Source organism: Condylura cristata, unplaced genomic scaffold, assembly GCF_000260355.1.
Source record: "Condylura cristata isolate star-nosed mole 26May11 unplaced genomic scaffold, ConCri1.0 scaffold00006, whole genome shotgun sequence".
Taxonomy (NCBI): Eukaryota; Metazoa; Chordata; class Mammalia; order Eulipotyphla; family Talpidae; genus Condylura; species Condylura cristata.
The window spans coordinates 10,325,763-10,338,564 of NW_004567107.1; positions in this window are offsets into that span (position 1 = coordinate 10,325,763).

Consider the following 12,802-nt stretch of genomic DNA (forward strand, 5'->3'; position numbering starts at 1 on the left):
TACTCACTGTATTAAAGTTCCTTTTCATTAAAGTCTTATATGTTGTGTCTTGATGCAGCAGATGGCAGAATCTATTTAGAGCAGGCAGGTTTGGGGGTTCAGTGATGCCCCTCTCTCCCGGCCCTGTAACAATAGTACCTCACTACTTACTGGGCTGGGGCAAGAAATGTGAAATGTGAACTGGCTGCAAACAGCCCAAGGTCAGGAGACCTTTCTAGATGACCAGTTCCTGAAAAACAGTGGTTGAATCCTCCCACGGCTGGTGTGCAGCCCCACTTTAGAGAAAGAGTGACAGGGACAATGTGGAGGGGAGGCTAGAAATTTAAAATTGGACCCAGGAGTCCAAGCCTGCAGTTTTCTCTCTCTGACTTGCTGTTGAGTACCATGGGCGCTGTGTTCATTCATAGATTCTATCATTTTTCACGAGACACAGCTCTGTGAGGATAGAACTTCCTAGTTCCTGTCTTTCCCTTTTTAGAGAAAGCTGAATCCTCACTCCAGTTCCAAATCTCACTAGCTGTGTGGCTCAGAGGGTCACTTCTTCCATCCTCATTCTTTCCTCAGGAAATGGGGCCCAGGTGTCTAATTCTAGAGGTGCTGGGAAGATTGAGTGGAGGACTTAGCGGGACGGTCAGCACAGTCTCATGAGAGTGACCGTGCCCCGGTGGCATCACCATCATCCCACAGGCCCCAGGGAGGGATCTCCACTTAGGCAGGGAAGCTTGTCCGCAGTCACATCTACTCTGGTTACTAGTATCGTGTGTCCTTTTGTCTTCAAACTCTTTCCATATTCATTTGTAAGGTTTACTGAACTCTTGTTCCTAGTCACAGGAGAGACTTAGGAGGTCCGTATTCCTAGAGGATGCAGAGATGGAGCCAAACTGTCCCTAGAGCTCAAGAATGGGGGTGTTGACGACAGGTTATGAAATTCACCCCAAGAAAAGAACAGTAGCTGGATGAAACCACCGATGACAGAATGTTAGCGTAGAACTAAGGCTGCCTCAGGAAGACCTGGTCCTGGGCCATAACAAGCCCATTCCAGTGTGGGGTGGACAGGCCAGGAGATGAGCATGGCTTGCTGGTCAAGAAAGCGTCATGCATTGCAAATCGGAAAAGGTTTAAGGTTTATTTAGTTGATGATATTATAGTCTTGACTTGACAAAAATACATTGAAATAAGCAAATTTTATAAATTGAGATTAGCATGTGACATTCATTCTGACGTCACCAAGACGGCCTGAGATTCAGCTCTCTAGATTAGCTCCCACCTGCTCTGCTTTCCTACCTCTGTCTGTCCCTGAGGACCCACAACCTCTTTATGATGGTTTATTTAGTATTGGTAACACCAGCCCACAGCCACTCAGATAACACATGATTTTCTCATTTGTGGAAGAGTCACATGTCCAACAAATATGGCCATAACTACAGACACATTTCTCATTTTGCTCACTGTCGCAGAGTCTAAGGCCATGGGAGGGGTCCCACCAGTGGGGAGCACGTGCCTGGCCAGCGGTGCCACTTGCACCATTTATTTGCCCCCCATGTCCATTACTAGTTAGCACTCCACAGTGAGAAATGAAGGCACTTAGCGGACAAAGAGCTAGCACCCAGCCCAAGTCCACCTGGCTCTGATTTTCCAACTAACAACTTCCAACTTTCCAACTTCAGAAATCACCTAACACCCTCTGTGTGGAACTGTGACCACAGTGACTTGAGTTCTGGCCTCTACCTGGGTCTCCAGGAACTTCTCTTTCCTGGTCCTCTAATTAGAAGGCCCTAGGAGCTTCTTGGCTCCTATTGGAGTTGGATCCTTAGGGCCTCATCTCCTGGCTGCGGCCTGTCAGGATTGTACCTCCACTCCACCTTGGCCATGCACTCTCTCATTCCCCTTCATGAAGAATATGGGCCTTCAGGTCACGTGGAACCAGCTCCAGTCCCCTCACAGTAGTTGAACAACCTTGGGCCAGTCAATGAACTTCTCTGAGTCTCAGTTTCCTCACCTGCTAGATGAGGATAGTAATAGAATAGTAGTATCTTTTCCAAGGATGGTCGTAAAGATTTTGGGGAGATAATGTACTTAGCACAGGGTTCATGTGTAGTTCACATAGTTGATTAAGACATGCTGCTTACCTAGAATGATAGCTGATGAAAAACTTCTGTGTCATCATCATTATCTTGGACACCAAACTGCTTGTCTGTTCATATCGTCTTGAGATGGCCATAAATAATAATAGCAAAATAGTAATTCGTGGTAATTATTCCCATTTACTGACTGTTTACTACTTGCTAGCATTTTATATAAAATTATCTGTCTCTATAGTTTCATCTATTTATATCATAGTCCTACTCTCTATGATTTATTATATATATTCGCAATAATCCTGTGCGGGAAGTGTCATCCTTCTTATTTTTTTTAACAAAGTAAGGAAGGAAAGAAGTTGGTTTAGAGAAGAAAAGGAACTTACTCCATGCTTCTAGCTAGCAACTGGACATCCCTGGACTCACCCCTCCTGGGCCCTGCTCCCTAATGTTATATCTAATGCTCCCTAATGTTATATTTAATGCCCGAACTTTTTTCCTGAATGAGTTCAAATCCTTGACCCATTCTGCCATGTACTTGCCTCCAAATATTCTACTTTCCACCAAAAACTTCTGAGATAGAGAATAAGGACATCAGTAGGAGGGGACACTAGAGAGTTAACTTAAGCAACTTCCCCAAATTTCTCAGCCAGCAGGTAATGAATGCTCAGGTCTCTTTCTCTGTCTCTCCTCCGTAACCACCAAGCCAACTGTGTTGCCATTCACTGACCAACAGGAAGCTGCATCTTCTAAAATGTCGTGCAGTCTGCACGACACTGGGCTGCAGATAGTGGCGGGTTCCTGTGACATGAACAGTGTTGTTCCCCTGCCTGTGGAAAGCACAGTCAGGGAAACCGCTGGGTGTTTTCAAAGGGCGAGATAATTCCTGTGACCAACAATAACATTTACAGTTATTTAAGCTTAGATAAGGGTAATTAGATCTCATGCTTCACGGGCTAAGCTGATTGCCTGCAGGGGTCAAGGAGGCTCCCCCCCCTGCACCCCCCAGCTCAGCATGTACAGAGTGATTATCCAGGGGCATTGTGGGTCTGCACAGGGAGCACTGTTCCTGTAAGGCTGAGGTACCGAAAAGCCAGCTTCCACCTCAACAGCTCAGGAAGGGCCTCAGAGCCCCCCCTTCATTCCTTTTCTGCACTAGATAAAAGTCACCTCTGGTGTCAGCCAGCCACAGGTTTGAATCCTGGGCCTGCTAAGTGCAGGTTGACCTTGCAAATCACTTGACCTCTATTAGAATGGGTTCTTTGTTTGAACAGTGGTGGTGACGCTACACAATTAGGCTTTTAATAATACAAAGAACATTTATGGGGTGTCCTCTAGAAGCCAGACGCTGTTTCAGTGATTTTTCTCACTTAATTCTCACAATGGTCTTCCAGGTCATCCCCTGAGTTTCATCCTCCGCTGTTAGCATCCTCCTTAGGCAGATGCAGAGACCAGACTCAGGAGGGGTCTGTCTCACCCAGTGTCCTCTTCTATTTTCTGTTAATAATTTGTTCATTCATTCATATTTGGGATATAATTGACATATAGTATTGTGTGAGTTACATTGTACAACCTATTGATTGGAATCATTTACATATTACAATATGATTTACCACTACAGTGTTTCCGACACCTTTATCACTTCGTGTCATTGTCCTTTCCTTTTTGTGGAGAGAACATTTAAGATCTAGTGTCTTTGCAACTTTGAAGTAGATCATATACTGTTGTCAGCTACATTCACTAAATTCTAGATTCCCTAGGACTTATTCATCTGCTAAGTGCACTTCTCTATGACCAACATCTCCCTGATCTTCCCATCCTGGAAGTCAGAGGTAGCAAGAAACACATGCCACACTCAAATGGAAGTGATTAAGGAGGGTTCAGGCTGGGTGAGAATGATAAACTCCTGGCTGAGGTGGGGGTGAGGTGGTGGAAGGTGGGGTGGGGGAGTGAGGAAGAGGCAGGCACCAGAACCTGTAGGTAGTAGCTGGCGTCTAGGAGAGGGCTGCCCCAAAGGTGTTGTTCCCCCATGCAGGTGGGGGAGGAACGAACTAGGGAGGGGGCCGTGGGTAGTGATTACTGTTACCCTCTTTGCCGGTGTACCAAACCCAACCTGAGTGGGACCACAGCAGCCACTTCCTGAGGCCCAGAGCTGGCAAGAGGAAGGTGAAAAGGAACTGAAGGAATGAACAAAGAATATTCAGTCCGCTGGCTGGTAGGCAGTAGAGCCAGGAGGTGACTGGAGAGTTCTGCAGTTTTCTGCCTTTACCAGGGAGCACATAGTAAGTGTTGAATAAATGATGCCTATTAGAGTTTGCCTGCCTCTCTTTCCCCCTCCTGAGCAGAAACAGAAATACATGGTGTCTCATCTCAAGTGGAGGTTGGAGCTTTCTCCTACCTCATTGGGGATGGACAAGCATTCCCCCTCCAAGAGATGGATAGTTGCCATCCTGTTCCTGAACTCACAGAATGCTCTGTGCAGTGTGAAGACTGGAGGGCATGTGTTAGGGGGAAGATGAGGAGAGCAGCTGGGAAGGAAGGTGGTGCCTGGAATGCTGAGGACCGAACAGAGCAGCGGCAGTGAGGTGCTGAGGAAGCAGCTGACTGAGAACTGTTTCAGGCACGATGAAGTGACTGCAGGAGAGGAGGAGTTGGGAGTAACTGAGTATGTGGAAGTGGACATGTGTCCCCTGCTGGAGAAGAAAAGAGGGCACAGAGATATAAGTGGACCATGTCAAGAAAAGCCATGGTGATGGTGACCCAGTCCGTGGCCGATGCCCAGAGAGGAGGAAGCTGTCAGAGAGCAGCTAATTGTTTCAGGAGGATGCCAGAGTTAAGGGATCAATTTATAGAGATGAGTTTTCCAGCTCCGGCAGGTAAAGGCAATTCAGTCCAATTTATGTCTGGTGAAAATGGACACTTAAGAGGAAAATATTTGCAGATCGGTATAAATTCAATCTTAGCCCTCATGCTGCCTCTGGGCCGAGGAGGAGGAGGAATTGTTTTTGTTTCTTTTGGTTTTGAATCTCAGGGTATGACCAGTGTTGCTCTGGAAGGAGTGCAAATTCAGCTCGCCAGTTTCTTCATCTGCAGAATGGGGAGAATTAACCGCGTCTTCCCAGTGCCAGGGCTGCTATGGAGTGAAATGGTTGACATAACCCTCTGTGCACAAGATGCAATACAGTCAGCTGAGGAATCTGTTATTTGACTTCACATGGTCATGCAGCACATGCTGGCACAGAAAAATCAGTGAGTTGGGTATCAAATGCACCTGATTTCAAATCTTTGCTTTTCTACTCACTAGTCCTGTAGTCCTGTGTCTTTGGGCAAGTTACTTCTCTTCTCTGAAACTCAGTTGCCTCATCTTCAAAGTGGGAGGCTCAGCACCTACCTTGCAGGCTGTTGTATCACATGAGAACCTGCCTGTCCACAGGCTGAGATGGTATCTTGCACACATGGACATGGAGGAGGAAGCTGTTCATTATTTGATAAAGTCAGGGTAGGGGATCATTAAAGAAAGCTCCCACAGTACTTGCTGTTTTCAATCTCTGAACATTGATGGCTTCACAGAGGTTTCCCAGAAACAAAAGGAATCTGGCAGGGGAAAACGAATATTGTCAAAGATGAGAAGAATCTCAGTAGGAGCAGAAGATGAGGGAATTGAACATTCTAGACTGAGAGGACACGCATGAGAGCGGCCATGATGGTGAAATGGATATAACTCATTTGGGAGACAGGGTGACCACTGAATCTCACGCTTCTAGGCTGAAAGAGTCATTGAGATGATTTAGTCCAGAAGTCAGAAGGTCAGCAAGTATCGTGGTCTCTTTAATGACCCCTGAACCTGTGATCAGCAGAGTGGGCGTCTCACAACATTTCTGCAGGGCCCAGCTTCCTTTGGGGAACTGGCCCTTCTCAACCCTGTGTGCACTGGCTGAAGCTCCCTGTCACGTGGCCCTAGCCAGGAGACTTGGGGTACTTAGAGAGTACCCCAATTCCCTTCCCCAAGTGTGTGCTGTTTGGGGAGTGAGGACTCTTTCCCCTCTCCAAGCTTGGCACAGCTTGTGGGGTGCACCTTGTCCCTGGCTGCATCCCTGTTAGCCTGGCGCTATCCCAGCTCTCACCTACATATGGGAGACTCCTGCTGGAGGGTGAAGTAAGCAGAATCAAGCTGTGTGGAGAGGAAGGGCGTGACCTAGGGACATCATTTCCTTGAATTCAGGCTTTCTGGGCGTCAACTCTGTCCCTGGATTTTCCAGTTATATAAGCTAACTATTCTCCTGTCTTAGTGAAAGGTATTTTAAGATTCAGTGGCTGTTGTTACTTGTAACCCAAAGTAGGATTGAGGCTACTGGAGAGGGAGGATCGGATGAGACCAAAGCGAAAGGTGGGGGGAGGTGGGGACTGGTAAAGGACTGTGGGTGCTTTGGTGGTGGGTGTAGTAGCGTGACAGTCATCCCTTATCATACGCAGTATTGTAAACCAATGTCATCTCAGTAATCAAAATAAACATTTTTGAAAAGATAGTAAGAATAAAATATAAATAGTAAAAGGCAAAAAAGAAAATAAAGAACCCGTGGATGGTGGTGTCCAAATAGACAAACCACAGAGGCCCCAGCACGCTTGGCCCAAGGATGGCACCGCAGGGGGAGGCCTCCGGCGCCATCACCTGGCCCTGCTGCCCCCAGGAGGCCCTCACAGCAGTGCCTGGCCCACGGCGCCGCAGGAACCCCAGCCCTTCGAGCCCCAGCCCTCCGTGCTCCTCGAGTTCACCCGCGACTGTTCATCACTTTTTGCTTTGTCTTACTCTTCTCTCTGGAAGCCAGCTATTACTCGTCATTTCTCACTGGTGCTGGGTTCCTCACTAGTAATCTGGGGCTTCTTAAACAAGACAAGCATACCTGAATATTCATGTGAACATTGTATGACCGTCAACACCCCAATTTTTGAGACACTGTGATAGGCAATTTGGGAGCTCCGAGGTCTTTTCTCAGGCAGGAGAACGCAGGCTGAGGGGGGTGAGTACCAGTGCCTTGTCTTTAAGTTGCTAGGTGACCTCTGGCAGGTCAACAGCTCTCTTTAGGATCAAATGTCCATGTTTGTGATTTGGGGCTAATAACTTAACTCAGAAGTCTGTTGTAGGGGATTCGTTGGAAGGTGAATGGAACCGTGGGTTACTGTTTAGTTCGTAAGCAGCTTAGTGTCCAGAGGGAGAGAGGAGACTCCTTTAGAAGTATTTGTGAGGAGGTTACTTTGTGGGGAGGGGGCTGTGAGGGTGGGCCGGAGACTTGAAAAACCAGGAGGGCATTTGAGAAGAAAAGAAAGAAAACCAGGCAGAAAGAGCAGGCTGCTGGCGCAGAATAGGAAATGAATGTGCTGACAGGAAGAGGCGGCCCTGCATGCTGGGGTGAACGGAGGGGCGAAACATGCAGCCCAGAGGTGCAGACTGTGCCTTGGTGCCTGTCCCTTCACCGCGTATGAATGCGGCACACACACGCGCTCATTTCCTTGTTAAGTGATGAAAAAATCAAAAGAAGAAAAATCTTTTGCGATAGATGAAACCGAGCGGAAATACAGTTTCAGTGTCCACAAATAAAGTTTTATTGGAACGTCGTCACTGCCTTGCATTCATTCATTATTTATTAGCGCCTTCCTGCTGCAAAGGCAGTGTTGAGACAGAGGTTACAGAGCATGCCAAGCTTAAAATATTTACCATTTTTCCTCTCACAGAAGTTCACTGCTCCCGGACCTAGACCCTAAAGCCACTCGAATGCCCTACCGAGATGTTGGACTGTAACCCATAGGTGGCAGAGGGACCGGGGCCGGATAAACACTGGGGTGAAACATGCCCTAGTGATGATCCTGGCCTCTATTCTCATTAAGCTCCTCTCTCTTCTAAGATGTTCTCCAAATATGTGCTTCCTTCCGCCAAACTTCTGTCCTTTGAAGAGACAAATGCTTTCTTTTCCCTTTTCATGTTGAGAATTATTTTTTTTAAAGAATATTCAAATGGACTTTCTACCTTACATACTAAGTGCAGCAAGCTCTGGGCCCTGCGCTAATCAGCTTGGGCGCCATTCTGTAAGTCATTTTGTGCAATTTCATGTTCTCTTTCCCTGAAAGAAGGAGAATTACTTTGATAGATTAAAGCTGTTTCCTTATTGGAACGGGCGTTTTGTCTCTTTCTCTCCGTTTTCCTCCACTGTCTCTGGATGCCTCCAAGCTAGGGAGGCCCTAATTTCCCCCAGTCGCCTTTGGTGAAGCAATTTTCTATCTCCGCAGGCCCTAAAGGGTCTCATTTTTAGAATGAAGGGGACTGTGGCTAGGGTGGGAAGTGGTAGGGGCTAGAAGAGACTCTGCTGTGGTTTCCTGTAGCAAAATATTTTTGACTTGGGGCAGATACCCCTGGCTGCTGGTCAGAGGGGTTTCTGTTAAGCCTGGCCATAGTGAGGGCTGTTGGACAACTGGCTGTCACTATGGAGTGAGCTGGACACTGAGCTCAGTGGGGTTAGACCTAAAAAGCTATTTCTCTAGCCCCGCCTGATATACAGGCATAATGAGTCAATGTCTAGTTTTAATTGTCAATTTCTTCTTTCAGGGACGATTGTGATGAACTCAGTAGTGCTTGTACTTTAATGTCTTCAAGCATCATCCGAGGGCATGTTGAAATGCAGATTACTGCCCTTCCCCCAAGATTCTGGTTTAGCAGATCTGAGTTCAGGAGTGGGAATCTGTATTCCTTGTAAAATCCTTGGATGAATGTGATACTGGTGGTTACAGAATGCCCCTTCACATTCTCTTGTTTTCTAAAGCTTGTGCGAGATAGTCCAAGTGTCTGGCATAATGCAATGCCACTGATGTCACTACAGGGTGGGTCTGGTCACCCTGCTTGTTGCCGCATGTGTCTCCTTTGTGACTTCTGACTCAAGTGCTTTGCATGGCTTGCATTCACACCCTGTGATCATTGATATTGGATTCCTGACTGACTTCTTGGGACTTCTGGTTCTTCCTCCCTAGCACTGGCAGACACATTCTTAACTGAAAGTGTCTGTGTTTATGGCAAAAGGTAGGGATTCTCAAGTAAACAGCTGAATTAACTGGCTTATTCCTTTGCCTACTGTCCATAAATCTGCAAACATGAGGTCATTAAATGGGCCCTGTCCTAGGCCCTGTGACCTGTGGGTGGGAAGGTGCTTCCCCCCGGTAATGCTACCATACTCAGCCAAGGTGGGGTTGTGGGCCCACCCACAGTGAAATCCATGCAGTTGCATCAGTCAGAATAGAAAGAAAACTGTGCTGGAGTCAGAACACCTGGGTTTGCAAAGATATGACGTCTGCTACTGCAACTCATTTCTGTCAACATGCAGATCTATGTAACCTTGGCCTTTTGTCTCTTCCTGGTAGGATTTCCTATTCACACTATTCAATGTGACAAGCTATATTCCTCAAAGAAAATAATTAGAACTGGCTATAATGGTCTCCCTGGGCTGCTTGTTGTGCCTTCCATGTGCTCTCACCCTTTATAGTTGCAGTGACTTCTTCATGTGACCTTGGCTCCCAGACAGAGACAGAGATCTCTGCCTGAGCCTGTGGCTTCTCCAGGGTGCAGACAGGGCTGTGGCAGGGCTCATTTCAGAATCACAAACCCTAGGACATTTGTGTCGAGGTCTTTGTTCTTGAAGGAGGTGTTGTGTGTCACCACCTCATTTCGACTCTCTGCAGGCTAGGAAAGACACAGGGCAGCATCCCCAGCATTGTGAGCTCAGTGGTCAGTGAGAAAGGCAGATGCCTCTGGAAAGTAAAAGAAATTCTGTGGGTGAACTACAGATTTGTGCAAAATAGACAGGAGCCCCGTAATAGTGGGTGGGATGAGGGTCAGGGGAGGGAGTGAAGGCAAGATTGGTTCCTCCTGGAGTCAGTATTGGGGCTCCGAAGAGTCCAGGCATGGGCATGAGTGCTTGCAGTGTCTCAAACACAACTCATCTACTAATTGATTGGCTCAACTATGAAAAAAAGGCCAGTCAATGGTTGAGGAGACCCAAATGGACTAGGTTCGATGCTGTAGGTTCTCATGAAGACAAATGCCATATTGAGGAAATAGGATGTTGGATATTTTCAGTGACTACTGAAAATATGCCTTACAGCACAATGCATAGAATTTTATAAGTCAGTAGAAGATATTCGTGAGTGAGCCTGGAAGAGACCCAAGAATGTGTAAGAAAAGGCCTCAAACCAACTAGCACAGCAGATGCTCAATGAGAGAAGATCATGGAAGAGGCGTGGTAGCTTGACCGGACCCCTGACTCCCAGCCCTCACTCCCACTCTGACATGAGCCCACCCGCCCAGTCGCTTGCCTCTTCTGCCTGGCTTTGAAGGTCTTCCCAGAGCATGGAGTCAAATCAGCCTTCCTTGGTGTCTTTGCGATGATTGATAATTTGTACCAAATCCATTTTGGGAGGTTGTTATTCTTCTCCGACATACATCACAGGATATTTTTATAGCTTGATGAATCTAACACATCTGTGTAATCACACAATTTCCAGAAATCCAGATGTTCCCCGAGCACCTCTGGCTCCCGCTCCCTTGCAAACATTTGCTGTAAACACCAAAGGCTGTTTGTTGGTTTTAATGTTCTAGCTCATCTCATTACCCAGTGAAGGTGAAAGATTGAAGCCAGATAGTGTTGCCAGTAAATGTTTTCGTCCCTAATGCATCTATTTCTAGTGACTGATTAGTATGCAGTGGGGCCCACAGACCGAGGCTGTCTAAAGGGCCAATCGTGTTCTGCCTGCTGTGCTCCAGAGACGAAGTCAGGCCGGCTGTGCAGAGCCCCTTCTGCTTTCTGGCCCGAGGTCCCCAGCTGAATAGAGGGCTCAGCCAGCTGAGCCCACAGAGGGAGAAACACGTATCAAGCTCTGGACCGCTGAGTGACTGGGTCAACTGTAAAACAGAGAAGGAGTGTAACGTGTTGAATGGCATGTAATATGGACGAATCTAGCAAAGATAGCTACTGTTGCTAGTATTATAGCTACTAGATCATCACGGAAGACACAGACCTTCTGTCTCTAAGATGCTCCCAGGTAATGAACTTTAACTGTGAAGCTGGGGAATGGGAGTCTGGCCCAGCCGGGGCTCCCTGTGGTTATAAGTAAGTGTCTCCATCCCCACTTGTAAAGTGAACAGGTTATTCCAGATGGTTCCTGTGGGGCTTCCCAGTTCCAGTGTAGGCGATTCTTAGACTATGTAAAGCGAGAAGAAGCATCCCCAACCCTCGAGGCTGTTCACTGATCTGCCCGAATGAAGAGTGTAGCTCTTGTTTCCCAATATAGAGCTTTAAACAGTGGGAAGGAGACACTTTGGGGTCTATTTTCCCTCTCTTCCTTCTGCTGAGCATCCGCTCCCAACCTCTGATTTCTGTTCACGTAATGATACTTTTCATTGACCCCTGTTCACTGACAACCCCCAGTGGGGTCACATGTAGAGGTATTTTGATACATAGTTATATGAAATAGAACTATTTGATTAATGTTCATCTCTCACTACCTTGAGATCTTCCACCGCACTTTAGCCAGGCCAATGTCTGTTTTGACCTCATTGTATCATCCACACCTAGTGATATAAACTCAGTCAGTATTTATTGGGTGAGCAAATAAATAAATGAATAAAGTCTTGCCTGGGGGGAGGAAGTGGGTGTGGATTTGAAAGCTGCCTTCCGAGATCTCAGAAAACCAGGATCTTTACAAAGTAAATACAGGGATGCAAAGCAATGAGCAATGCAGATACTAACCAGAAACCCAGCTATTACCAAGGCAAAGTCAGGGGTTTGGGTCCTGTGCAGTGAGAGGGGAGAGGAGAGAGGCAGACAGAGAGGAAAGGATGGGCTATCAAACAGGGAAACAGCAGTACTAAGTAAGTGCAAAGAAAAACAGATGCAGGCGTGGAGTTTGCGTGAGGGAAAGATAGGAATGAATTTCTAATTGAAGCCTGAAGATCAAAGATGGCATTGAGTACATTAAATATTTCACAATGATTATCAACTTATTAAAACACAAAGATTGATTCAGTCTTCTGTTCTTGAGAGAGAATTGTGAAAAGCAATAACCCATCTCGAGCACAATAAACTTGTCTTAATCGGGACAGATAGGGCTTCGAGGATTGAGGGAGATTAAGGGATGGAGGAATGGGTCCCTGGGGTGTCTTGGGGAAACTGTGCTGAGCAGGAGCGAGTAGAGAGGGGGAGTCTACAGATGTGAGTGGAAGTCTGGGCGACTTAGCAGCTAGGTCACCTTCGGCAACTCCCCTTTCCGCTCTTAATCTTACTTTCCCTATTTTTCTTTTTTTTTTCTAAAACAGAGGTCAGCAAAGTCATTAAACATGCATTGTCAGTAATTGTCACTGTTGCTACTTGGTAGGGTAATGGTGACAAAGACTCTGCAGGATGACTCTTCACTAAAGAAGAGCATCACGGATGATGCTCTATGATGAGAAGCCAACCATTTCAAAGGCTTATGCTGAGAATCCATTCTTTGGGTGTCTGGCAAGAGGAGGAGCTCAATAAATATTGGAGGTGTTCTGTCGAATCATTGGATAAAGGTAGGAGTGACTTGATATACTGGAATGGATAAAGACAGATCTGGGGGGAGAATTCAGATGCCTCAGTGTAACTCTCTAAGAGCAGGGCAGTTCTAGGCCAATGACTCCCTTCTTTTGACTATCTTTACCT